Here is a 13,527-nt window from a genome sequence, read left to right as displayed (position 1 = left end):
AGTTTTGGGGTGTACGTACTGGATACACAGGTTTGTTACACAGGTAAATCTATGCCATGGTGGTTTGCTGCACCTATCAACCCATCGCCTAGGTATTAAACTCAGCATGCAGTAGCTATTTTTCCTAATGCTCTCCCTCCCCCCACACCCCCCAACGACAGTCCCCAGTGTGTGTTGTTCCCCTCCCTGTGTCCATGTGTTCTTATTATTCAGCTCCCACTTACAAGTGAGAACAGGCAGTGTTTGGTTTTCTGTTCCTGTGTTAGTTTGCTGAGGATAATGGCTTCTAGCTTCATGCATGTCCCTGCAAAGGACATGATCCCATTTCGTTTTATGGCTGCATAATATTCCACGGTGTAGATGTATCACATTTTCCTTATCCAGTAAAAATATGGAACATTTTATGAGTTTCCATGTCATCCTTGCACACGGACCATGCTAATCTCCATATCGTTTCAATGTTAGTATATGTACTGCGGAAGCAAGCACGAAAAACTAGTATTCTTTTTCTTTTTTTCTTTTATTTGAGACAGACTCTCACTCTGTCACCCAGGCTGGAGTGCAGTGGTGCAATCTCAGCTCACTGCAACCTCCATCTCCCAGGTTCAAGCAATTCTCCTGTCTCAGACTGGAGTAGCTGGGACTACAGGCGCACACCACCATGACTGGCTAATTTTTTGTGTTTTAGTAGAGACAAGGTTTCACCATGTTGCCCAGACTAGTCTTGAACTCCTGAGCTCAGGCAATCTGTCCGCCTTGGCCTCTCAAAGTGCTGGAATTATAGGTGTGAGTCACCGTGCCTGGCCCCAAACTGGTATTCCTTTTTTTTTTTTGAGACAGAGTCTCACTCTGTCACCCAGGCTGGAGTGCAGTGGCACATTCTTGGCTCACTGCAACCTCTGCCTCCCAGGTTCAAGCAATTCTCCTGTCTCAGCCTCCTAAGTAGCTGAGATTACAGGCATGAACCATCATGCCCGGCTAATTTTTGATTTTTAGTAGAGACAGGGTTTCACCATGTTGGCCAGACTAGTCTCGAAATCCTGATCTCAGGTGATCTGCCTGCCTCAGCCTCCAGAAGTGGTGGGATTACAGGCGTGAGCCACCATGGCCAGCCATAAACTGGTATTCTATTTTTTGTTTTTTTTTGAGACGGAATTTCCCTCTTGTTACTCAGGCTGGAGTGCAATGGCGGGATATCGGTTCACCGCAAACTCTGCCTCCTGGGTTCCAGCAATTCTCCTGCCTCAGCTTCTCTAGTAGCTGGGATCACAGGCGTATGCCACCAGGCCTGGCTAATTTCGTATTTTTAGTAGAGGTGGGGTTTCACCATGTTGTCCAGGCTAATCTCGAACTCCTGACCTGAGGTGATCTGCCCACCTCAGCCTCCCAAAGTGACTCACGCCTGTAATCCCAGCAATTTGGGAGGCTGAGGTATTCTTATATGTTGCTGGTATTCTTATACATTGCTGTTGGGATTTTAAAATGGTGAGGCCACTTTGGAAAAGTTTGGCAGTACCCATAATTCCACTATCAGGTATAAAAGAGAAATGGAAACAGTTGTACACTAAACTTGTACACCAATGTACATAGCAGTATTATTGATAATAGCCAAAAAGAAGAAAAAACTTACATGTCCATCAACTGATAAATGAATAAACATAACATGGTATAGCCATATAATGGAATATTATTTGGTAATAAGAAAGTTCTGATGCATAATATAACGTAGATGAACCTTGAAAACAAAGTAAAAGAAGCTAGTTGTAAAAGACCATATGTAGTATGATTTCAATTATATCAAATGTCCAGAATTTGCTTATTAATTATATAATTATTTAGTGGTTGTTGGAGGCTAGGTGAGGGAGAAATGGAAAGTGACTACTGATAGGATTCTTTTGGGGGTGATAAAAATGTTCTAAAATTAATAGTGGAGGCTGGGCACGGTGGCTTAGGTCTGTAATCCCAGCACTTTGGGTGACCAGGAGTTCAAGACCAGCCTGGGCAACCAGGAAGATCTCATCTCTACTAATAATCAAAAAAATTAGCTGGACACGGTTGCCTGTGCCTGTAGTCCTATCTGCTCAGGAGGATCAGGCAGGAGGATCCCTTGAGTCAAGGAGCTCGAGGTTGCAGTGAGCTAGGATTGCACCACTGTACTCCAGGCTGGGAACAGAGTGAGATCTGATGTGAAAGCAAACAAAAAAATGTAAACTTACAGATGAGTTGAAAAGGTAGCAAAGAGCTTTCTTACACTCTTCATTCAGCTTTCCTTAATTTTTTTTTTTTTTTTTTGAGACAAGAGTCTCACTCTGTCGCCCAGGCTGGAGTGCAGTGGCACACTCTCGGCTCACCGCAGCCTGTGCCTCCTGGGTTCAAGCAATTCTCCTGTCTCAGCCTCCCAAGTAGCTGCAATTACAGGTGTGCACCACCACGCCTGGCTAATTTTTGTATTTTTAAGTAGAGATAGGGTTTCACCATGTTGGTCAGGCTGGTCTTGAACCCCTGACCTTGTGATCCGCCCGCCTCAGCCTCTCAAAGTGCTGGGATTACAGGCATGAACCACCGCGCCTGGCTAGCTTTCCTTAATGTTATATATATATATACACACACACACATACATATACATATATATACACACATATAAAACACTATAATTATGAAAATTAAGAAATGAAAGTTGGGCTGGGCGCGGTGGCTCACGCCTGTAATCCCAGCACTTTGGGAGGCCGAGGCGAGCGGATCACGAGGTCAAGATATCGAGACCATCCTGGTCAACATGGTGAAACCCCGTCTCTACTAAAGATACAAAAAAGTAGCTGGGCATGGTGGGGCGTGCCTGTAATCCCAGCTACTCGGGAGGCTGAGGCAGGAGAATTGCCTGAACCCGGGAGGCAGAGGTTGCAGTGAGCCGAGATTGAGCCATTGCACTCCAGCTTGGGTAACAAGAGCGAAACTCCGTCTCAAAAAAAAAGAAATTAAAGTTGGAAAAATACTATTTACTAAACTACAGACTTTATTTGGAGTTCCTAAGCTTTCTGTTAATGTCTTTTTCTTTGAGATAAGGTCTTGCTCTGTTACCTAGGCTGCAGTGTGATGACATGATCTTGGCTAATTGTAATCTCCACCTTGATCCTTGGGCTTCAGCCTCCCAAGTAGCTTGGACTACAGTCACGTGCCACTACACTTGGCTAATTTTTGTGGTTTTTGTTGAGATGGGGTGTCACCATATTGTCCAGGCTAGTCTCCAACTCCTGGGCTCAAGTGATTCATATACTTTGGCCTCTCAGAGTGCTGGGATTATAGGTATGAGCCACTGTGCTCGGCCGACCTGGGTAGAGCTTAAAAATTCTGATACCCAAAGAGTGCCTCAGATCAGTTAAATAGTCTCTGATAGTGGGACCCAGACATCAATATTTTTAATGCTCCCCAGCTCATTCCAATGTGCAGCCAAGAGTGACAACCACTGCCTGGATGTTGATAGTTAAAGGAACTTCAACTCATTTTGCTAACATGTAGCCTTTGGGTATGGTTATTCAGCCAATTAAACATTTATTATACATTTCTTCAAAAAGCCACTGTGCGAGATTATCAAACGTCTAACTTTAATGAGGACGTGACACCAATAATGCAATTACTTCACTCTACCATTCTAGGCTGGTCTTTAACTCCTGACCTCATGATCCACCTGCCTCAGCCTCCCAAAATGTTGGGATTACAGGCATGAGCCACCGAGCCCAGCAATTCTAGGAATTCTAACAAGAAGGATGTATTAGTCTGCCATAACTCTTTTCTACGAAATCCAGACTGATTCCTCATGATTAGTAATTTTTTTTGAGATGGAGTCTTGCTCTGTCGCCCAGCTGGAGTGCATTGGCACAATCTTGGCTCACTACAACCTCTGCTGCCTGGGTTCAAGTTATTCCCCTGCCTCAGCCTCCTGAGGAGCTGGGACTACAGGCAGGTGCCACTACATCCGGCTAATTTTTTGTATTTTAGTAGAGACAGCGTTTCACCATGTTGGCCCGGATGGTCTTGATCTTCTGACCTCATGATCTGCCTGCCTTGGCCTCCCAAAGTGCTGGGATTACAGGTGTGAGCCACCGCGCCTGGCCTAGGATCAGCAATTTTTTCTCTAAATTAGTAGTTCTCTACCAGGGGGATTTTTGTCCCCTCCTCTAACATTTGACAATGAATTGTTGGAGGCGTTTGGTTGTCACAACTGAGGGAGGGGAGGGAGAATGCTACTGGCATCTAGTGATTAGAGGCCAGGTTCGCTGTGGATTTGGGGAAAAAAAAAAAAAAAAGAAATAATAAAGACTAGAGGCCAGGTATGTTGCTAAGCATTCTACAATGCACAGGAAAGTCCCCACAACAAAGAATGATCCATCCCCAAATGTCAACAGTGCTGAGGTTGAGAAAGATTGTCCTAAATCCCGAGTTCCATAGAAAAAGTTTGGTTCACAAAGACTTTTTATTTATTTATTTATTTGAGACAGAGTCTCACTCTGTCACCCAAGCTGGAGTGCAGCGATTCGATCTTGGCTCACTGCAACCTCCGCCTCCTGGGTTCAACCGATTCTCCTGCCTCAGCCTCCCAAGTAGCTGGGATTATAGGCATCTGCCACCATGCTCGGCTAATTTTTGTATTTTTTGTAGAGACCGGGTTTCACCATGTTGGCCAGGCTGGTCTTGAACTTCTGACCTCAAGTGATCTGCCTGCCTCAGCCTCCCAAAGCACTGGGATTACGGTTGCGAGCCATCGCACCAGGCCACATAGACTAATTTCATTGTTTTCATGATTTCAGATAGAAAAAGCAGAATTCCTTATGCTGTATTTTCTCATCTTAATAATATCTATCACCCCAGCTTTGGATTCCCAGAACACCACTAGGGCTATAAAAGTAAAGAAGTTCTGGCCTGGTGCGGTGGCTCACACCTGTAATCACAGAACTTTGGGAGGCTGAGGTGGGCGGGATCACGAGGTCAAGAGATTGAGACCATCCTGGCCAACATGGTGAAACACTGTCTCTACTAAAAATATGAAAATTAGCTGGGCGTGGTGGTGTGCGCCTGTAATCCCAACTACTTGGGAGGCTGAGGCAGGAGAATTGCTTGAGCCTAGGAGGCCGAGGTTGCAGTGAGCCGAGATCATGCCACTGCACTCCAGCCTGGCAACAGAGCAAGACTGTCTCAAAAACCAAACAAACAATAAAAGTAGTTCTGAAAGTTACTGATTATCACAAACTTCAACAGTGCTAACTTCTCTAAGCTCTAAAGTTTTTGTTTTGTTTGAGATAGTGTCTCCTGCAGTCTCCACGGCTTGAGCGCAGTGGTGCTATCATCGCTCACTGCAGTCTTGAACTCTGGGACTCAAGCGATCCTCTCCCTTCTGTCTCCTGAGGAGCTTGGACTACAGCAGGGGTATCTAATCTGTTGGCTTTCCTGGGCCACATTGGAAGAATTGTCTCAAAACACACATAAAACACTCTAGTGACAGCTGATGAGCTGAAAATAACAACAATGAAATTGCAAAAAAAAAGTCTCATGATGTTTATTTTTATTTATTTATTTATTTAGAGACAAGGTTGCTTCATGTTGGTGAGGCTGGTCTTGAAATCCCAACCTCTGGTGATCCACCTGCCTCAGCCTCCTAAAGCATGGGGATTATAGGTATGAGCCACTGCGCCCATCTAAGTCTCATAAGGTTTTAAGAAAGTTTATGAATTTGTGTTGAACCTTATTTAAAACCTTCCTGGGTGGTATGTGGCCCATGGGCCACAGGTTCAACAAGCTTGGACTACAGGCATGCACCAACATGAGCAGCTAATTTTTATTTTTTTGAGATGGAGTCTTGCTCTGTTGACAGGCTGGCATGCAGTGGTGGGATCTTGGCTCAATGCAACCTCCACCTCCCAGGTTAAAGCGATTCTCCTGCCTCAGCCTCCCAAGTAGCTGGGGCAACAGGCGCGTGCCACCATGCCATGCTAATTTTTGTATTTTTAGTAGAGTTGGGGTTTCACCATGTTGGCCAGGATGATCTTGATCTCCTGACCTCATGATCCGCCTGCCTCAGACTCCCAAAATGCTGGGATTACAGGTGTGAGCCACCGTGCCCGGCCAAATTTTTACTTTTTTTTTTTTTTTTGAGACGGAGTCTTGCTCTGTCACCAGGTTGGAGTGCAGTGGCGCAATCTTGGCTCACTGCAACCTCCGGCTCCTGGGTTCAAGCGATTCTTCTGCCTTAGTCTCCTGAGTAGCTGGGACCACAGGCGCGTGCCACCACACCCGGCTAATTTTTTTGTATTTTTAGTAGAGACGGGGTTTCACTGTGTTGGCCAGGATGGTCTTGATCTCTTGACCTAGTGATCCGCCCGCCTCGGCCTCCCAAAGTGCTGGGATTACAGGCGTGAGCTACCGCGCCCCAAATTTTTACTTTTTATAGAGATGGGGGTCTATGTTGCTGAGGCTGGTCTTCAACTGGCCTGAAGCAATCCTCCCACCTCGGCCTCCCAAAGTACTGGGATTACACATGTGAGCATTTTGTCTGGCCAACCTCAGTCTTGTACCTCTCGGTGTTTTTGCTAGAAATATGCATGTAGTTTACAATTCTGGTAACAGTGCAAGTGGTGATGCAATATACACTTTTTAAAGCTCCCAGCTTTTTTTTTTTTTTTTTTTTGAGGTGGAATTTCACTCTTGTTGCCCAGGCTGGGGTGCAATAGCACACTCTCGGCTCACCAAAACCTCTGCCACCAGGGTTCAAGAAATTCTCCCATCTCAGCCTCCTTAGTAGTCGGGACTATAGGCATGTGGCAGCATGCTTGGCTAATTTTGTATTTGTAATAAAGACGAGGTTTCTCCATGTTGGTCAGGCCAGTCTCAAACTCCCGACTTCAGGTGATCCACCTGCCTCAGTCTCCCAAGGTGCTGGGATTACAGGCGTGAGCCATCTCGCCCGGCCATAACTCCGCAGCTTTTAAAGGTGCATTAGGTCTTCTGCAACAGAGAAAGCGAGAATGAATGAAATACAGTAGTCCCCCCTTATCCTCGGGAAATCCACTGCAGGACTCCCAGGGGATGCCTGAAACCATACAGAGGTCTGATCACTAAATAAATAAATACACACACAAACACACACACAGTTTTCTCCTATAGGTATATACCTATAATTGTTTATTTTATAAATTTGGCACAGTAAGAAATGAACAGTAACCAATAAGAAAATAGAACAACTATAACAATATACTATATAAAAGTTATGTGAATGTGGTCTTTTTCTCAAAATATCTCATTGTATTGTGCTTACCCTTCTTCTTGTGTTGATGTGAGATGACAAAATGCTTACAAGATGAGATAAAGTGAATGACTTAGCATTGTGATGTAGTGTTCAGCTACTATAGATTTTCTGACTACGCCTAAGAAGGGGGATCATCTGTTCTGGGTCATCCTAAATCACTGAGTCATGCTGATGTCCACAGTTGGATGTCAAAAGCAGATGATGTCAATGACCAACAGATGGGTGGCACATACAGTGTGGTTATGTTATTCACATAAGGACAGGGTGGTACAAAATTTTATCACACTACTTTGAACGGTGGGCAATTTAAAACTTTAACTACTATGGAAGGGACTATGAGTGCTTCTTAGGGTAGCAGATATTCTAGATACTCTTCAGCAAATTGGACTCCAGGCTGTATCTGACAGGTTTCAAAAGAATTCAAAAAAGGCATGTTAGTGTACACACATGACTGGGGTTAAACATTCTAGAATTTTAGGACTCAATGACACACCACTGAGGTATTGGTCTGAATTCAATTGTATATTTAGATTATGGGCTGGGCACAGTGGCTCATGCGCCTGTAATCCAGCACTTTGGGAGGCCAAGGTGGGCAGATCACGAGGTCTGGAGTTGAGACCAGCCTGGCCAACAGGTGAAACTTGTCTCTACTAAAAATACAAAAAATGAGCTGGGTGTGGTGGTGGGCACCTGTAATCCCAGCTACCAGGGAGGCTGAGGCAGGAGAATTGCTTGAATCCAGGAGGCAGAGGTTGCAGTGAGGCGAGATTGTACCATTGCACTCCAGCCCAGGCGACAGTGCAAGACTCTGTCTCTGTCTCTCTCTCTCTCTCTCTCACACACACAAAACCAAACCAAACCAAACCCAAGAAAAAAAAAAAAACAACTCTTAGGGCCGGTGCGGTGGCTCATGCCTGTAATCCCAGCACTCTGGGAGGCTGAGGCGGGAGGATCACCTGAAGTCGGGAGTTCGAGACCAGCCTGACTAACATGGAGAAACCCTGTCTCTACTAAAAATACAAAATTAGCCAGGTGTGGTGGCACATGCCTGTAATCCCAGCTACTCAGAAGGCTGAGGCAGGAGAATTGCTTGAACCCAGGAGGCAGAGGTTGAGGTGAGCCGAGATCACACCATTGCACTCCAGCTTGGGCAACAAGAGGGAAACTCCATCTCAAAAAACAAAAAACAAAAACAGTAAAACAAAAAAACCTCTTGGGAGACCAAGGTGGGTGGATCATTTGAGGTCAGGAGTTCGAGACCAGCATGACCAACATGGTGAAAACCCATCTCTATTAAAATACAAAACTTAGCCGGGCATGGTGGCAGGCGCCTGGAATCTCAGCTACTGGGAAGGCAGAGGCAGGAGAAGTGAACCCAGGAAGGGAGGTTGCAGTGAGCCAAGATCATACCATTGCACTCCAGCCTGGGCAACAGAGTGAGACTCTCTGTCAAAAACAAACAAACAAACAAACAAACAAACAAAAAGGCCAGGTGCCGTGGCTCATGACTGTTATCCCAGCACTGTGGGAGGCTGAGGTGGGTAGATCACTCGAGGTTAGGAGTTTGACACCAGCCTGGACAATATGGTGAGACCCTGTCTCTACTAAAACAACAAAAATTAGCTGGGCATGCTGGCAGGCACCTGTAATCCTAGCTACTCAGGAGGCTGAGGCAGGAGAATTGCTTGAATCTGGGAGACAGAGGTTTCAGTGAGCCAAGATTGCACAACTGCACTCCAGTCTGGGAAATAGAGCGAGATTCCGTCCCAAAAACAAAAATTAAAACAAAAACAGGCCGGGCATGGTGGCTCATGCCTGTAATCCTAGCACTTTGGGAGACCAAGGTGGGTGGATCACCTGAGGTCAGGAGTTCAAGACCAGCCTGGCCATCATGGTGAAACCCCATCTTATAAAAAGAAAAAAGAAAAAAAAAAACCAAAAAAAAAAAACAAAAACAAAGGCTGGGCACTGGTGGCTCAACCCGTAATCCCAGCACTTTGGGAGGCCGAGGTGGGTGGATCACCTAAGGTTGGGAGTTCAAGACGAGCCTGACCAATATGGAGAAACCCTGTCTCTATTAAAAATACAAAAAATTAGCTGGGCGTGGTGGTGCATGCCCATAATCCCAGCTACTCGGGAGGCTGAGACAGGAGAAGTGCTTGAACCCGAGAGGAGGTTGTGGTGAACTGAGATCGCGCCATTGCACTCCAGCCTGGGCAATAAGAGCAAAACTCTGTCTCAAAAAAACAACAAAAAAACTCAACCTGGCTGGGCGCAGTGGCGCGTGCCTGTAGTCCCAGCTACTCGGGAGGCTGAGGTAGGAGGATTGCTTGAGTCCAGGAGTTCTGGGCTGTAGTGCACTATGCAGATCAGGTGTCCACACTAAGTTGGGCATCAATATGGTGACCTCCCGGGAGCGGGGGACCACTAGGTTGCCTAAGGAGGGGTAAACCGGCCCACATGGGAAACAGAGCAGGTCAAAACTCCCATGCTGATCAGTAGTGGGATTGCACCTGTGAGTAGCCACTGCACTCCAGCCTGGGCAACATAGTGAGACCCTGTCTCTAAAAAAATAAATAAGATAAGATAAAAAAAAAAACAAACTCAACCTGTACCCGAACAAAAATATCAAATTTCTTCCCTCTTATTTTTCTGAGACAAGACAAACTCTTGTTGCCCAGGCCGGAGTGCAATGGCACAATCTCGGCTCACCGCAACCTCTGCCTCTCGGGTTCAAGCAATTCTCCTGCCTCAGCCTCCCGAGTAGCTGGGGTTATAGACATGTGCCAGCACGCATGACCAATTTTTGTATTTTTAGTAGAGACACAGTTTCTCCATGTTGGTCAGGTTGGTCTTGAACTCTCGACCTCAGGTGATCCACCTGCCTCAGCCTCCCAAAGTGCTGGGATTATAGTGTGAGCCACCATGTCTGGCCTTCTTCACTCTTAAATAAAATTTTTTTTTGGCTGGGCATGGTGGCTCATTCCTGTAATCTTAGCACTTTGGGAGGCTGAGGCGGATGGATCATGAGGTCAGGAGTTCAAGATGAGCCTGGCCAAAATGGTGAAACCCTGTATCTACTGAAACTACAAAAATTAGCCAGGTGTGGTGGCAGGCAACTGTATTCTCAGCTACTCAGGAGGCTGAGGCAGGAGAATCGCTCGAACTCGGGTGGCAGACACGTTGCAGTGAGCCCAGATCACACCACTGCACTCCAGCCTGGGCGACAGTGTGAGACTCTGTCTAAAAAAAAAACAATTAAAATTAAAATTAAAAAAGTAAATGAAATAATTTTTTTTTAAAGACGGTTTTGCTCATGTCACCCAGGCTGGAGCACAATGGTGTGATCTTGCTCACTGCAACCTCTCTGCCTCCCAGGTTTAAGGGATTCTCCTGCCTCTGCCTCCTGAAGTAGTTGGGATTACAGGGGACTGCTATCACGCCCAGCTAATTTTTTTTTGCATTTTTAGTTGAGAAGGGATTTCACCATGTTGGCCAGACTGATCTTGAACTCCTGACCTCAGGTGATCCACCCACCTCAGCCTCCCAAAGTGCTGAGATTACAGGCCTGAGCTTATGTGCCCAGCCTATTTTTTAAAAGACTCTTGGCCAGGCGCAGTGGCTCACACCTGTAACCCCAGCACTTTGGGAGGCTGAGATGGGCAGATCACTTGAGGCCAGGAGCTCAAGACCAGCCTGGCCAATGTGACAAAACCCCATCTCTCCTAAAAATACAAAATTTAGCCAAATTAGATGGGCGTGGTGAAGCATGCCTGTAGTCCCAGCTACTCGGGAGGCTGAGGTGAGAGAATTGCTTGAATCCAGGAGGCCAAGGTTGCAGTGAGCTGAGATCACTCCACTGCACTACAACCTGGGTGACAGAGCAAGCAAGACTCTTCAAAGAAAAAACTCTTATGATTACATAGCATTTACCATAACTCATCAAATGTAAAGTCAAACCCTGACCATACTTCAGTAAATTTTATCTTTAAAAAAAAAAAAAAAGTTCTCACATAACTGTAGTCCCAGCTACCAAGGGGGCTGAGGCAGTGGTAGGCCCCCTCAAGTGCAGGAGCCACTCTCCAGCCTAGGTGACATAGTGAGAGCAGGTCTTCAAAAAAAGAAATTAAAAAAAAATTATTTTACTATTTCAACCTTATTTCATTTCATATTTTAGAGACAGGGTCTCACTCTCTCGCCAAGGCTGGAATGCAATGGTGTGATCATTGGTCATGGTAGCCTCAAACACCTAGACAGCCCACCATGGCCCAGCTAATTTTTCTTATTTTTTGTAGAGATGGGGCCTTGCTATGTTGACCAGGCTGGTCTTGAACTCCTAGCCTCAAGTAAGCCTCCTGCCTCAGTTGCCCAAAGTGTTGGGATTATAGGCGTGAGCCACTGCACCCAGCCTGAAACCTTATTTTGAAAGTTTATATCTTGTTTCCTATGATCTGTGTTAGAGGGAAAAAAAAAAAAGTTTATATCAGACCAGGACCTCAAGATGGAGTCAGCTGTATCAGTGAAGAAGAAACTCCTGGATGGCAAACTAGCAGAGCTGCCAAACTGGATATTAATGCGTGATCTTACACAAAGAGGCACTTTTGGAACATTCAAAGAGGTTCTACGGGTATTACGGCAAGTACTCCAATGTGAAGAAAGGGGGATTCGACAGGATTTCTGTGGTGCTGGCAGCTAAAGTGCTTTTCAGCTACTTCCTTTCTGAAAAGGAACACAAGCACGGGCAGCTACATAAGTACAACTGAAGAGGGCCATTGCGGAGAGCTCACTCCCTAGTTTAATGTCAGCTGATAGCAACCTTAATTTCCTCTGCATCCTGAGTTTTCTCTTGTCATGTAACATATCATATTTACAGATTTCAGGGATTAAGAAGTGGATATCCTTGGAGAAACCATTATTCTATCTTTGTTGGTTCAAACAATTCAGGGTTTGTTCATTCAGTGAGGTCTTTTTTTTTTTTTTAAAGAGACAGGGTCTCACTATGTTGCCCAGGCTGGAGTGCAGTGGCTATTCACAGGCGAGATCCCACTACTCATCAGCACGAGAGTTTTGACCTGCTCCATTTCTGACCTGGGCCAGTTCTCCCCTCCTTAGGCAATCTGGTGGTCCCTCACTCCCAGGAGGTCACCATATTGATGCTAAACTTAGTGCAGACACCCGATTAGCATAGTGCACTACAGCCCAGAACTCCTAGACTCAAGAGATCCTCCGGCCTCAGCCTCCTGAATAGCTGGGACTACAGGCATGCACCACCGCGCCTGGCCAGTGAGGTCATTTTATTGAGCACTTAATGTATTTGAGTCTCTGGTAGGCTCTGTGGCATACACAAAAGAACAGAGTCCTGTCTCATTTGCTTATAGGCAGCTGACAAATTAATCGGTGTAGTTACTGAAAATTACTTGAAGACAGAGACTATATGTAAGTAACTCTCCCTATACACTGGTATAGTGAAATTCCATTAAAGGTATTTTTTTCTTTGAAGCATAGCAATTATGATGCTGATGAGAAATTTTATTATGAAGACAATGTGGTATACTGAAAAGAATTAGGTTTTTAAGACACAGGCAAACTAGAGTCTAAATATCGTTACTGGACTTCTCTGGGCCTCAGGCTTCTCTTCTGTAAAATGAGGGTAAGATTATCTATCTCAAAGTGTTGCTCATTATAAGGATTAAACAGGAATACACATTCTCCTGGCACAGTAGTCCACAAATGCTAATTCTCTTTCTCTTCTGATATTTTAAGTATCTAACATTCATTTTAATATTTCTTCTTCTTCTTTTTTTTTTTTTTGAGATGGAGTTTTGCTCTTGTCACCCAGGCTGGAGTGCAATGGCGCAATTTGCTGGGATTACAGGCGTAAGCCACTGTATCTGGCCTCATTTCAATATTTCTGTGATTTGCTTTGCACTTGCCTATGATGCTTTATGTAAATGAAATAGTAGACATAGTCCCTGCTCTCAAAAAAAGTTGTTGCTAGTGTAATACATTTGCATGCATGAAGCAACTAAAGAAAGATCAGTCAACCCAAGTAGGCTCCATGAAAGTGTGTGGACTTGGTTAGGAAAATAGTCAATGAGGTAATGAAGGGTGCTTTCCTGTTTACCTTGAAGAAACAAAACACGTAGGTTCAAGCGTATAATCCCAGCACTTTGGGAGGCAGAGGTGGGCAGATCACAAGGTCCAGAGTTCAAGACCAGCCTGGCCAATAT

At 45.3% G+C, this 13,527-nt stretch overlaps 1 non-coding gene and 1 pseudogene across 1 annotated transcript; both read right to left on the bottom strand.

Annotated features, from left to right (window-relative positions):
* Window positions 1-385: 385 nt before the first annotated feature.
* Window positions 386-489, bottom strand: LOC135272346 (U6 spliceosomal RNA). The gene has a single exon (XR_010340507.1). It is a non-coding gene; the product is annotated as a U6 spliceosomal RNA (small nuclear RNA).
* Window positions 490-5,227: 4,738 nt separating this feature from the next.
* LOC135272241 (uncharacterized) lies at window positions 5,228-11,531 on the bottom strand (annotated as a pseudogene).
* Between the last annotated feature and the right edge of the window lie 1,996 nt (window positions 11,532-13,527).

The sequence above is a fragment of the Aotus nancymaae genome, unplaced genomic scaffold, assembly GCF_030222135.1.
Source record: "Aotus nancymaae isolate 86718 unplaced genomic scaffold, 86718_ANA_hifiasm-v0.15.2.pri h1tg000108l, whole genome shotgun sequence".
Lineage (NCBI taxonomy): Eukaryota > Metazoa > Chordata > Mammalia > Primates > Aotidae > Aotus > Aotus nancymaae.
Note: the sequence above shows the minus strand (reverse complement) of the source record. Positions and strands in the feature narration are given on the sequence as shown.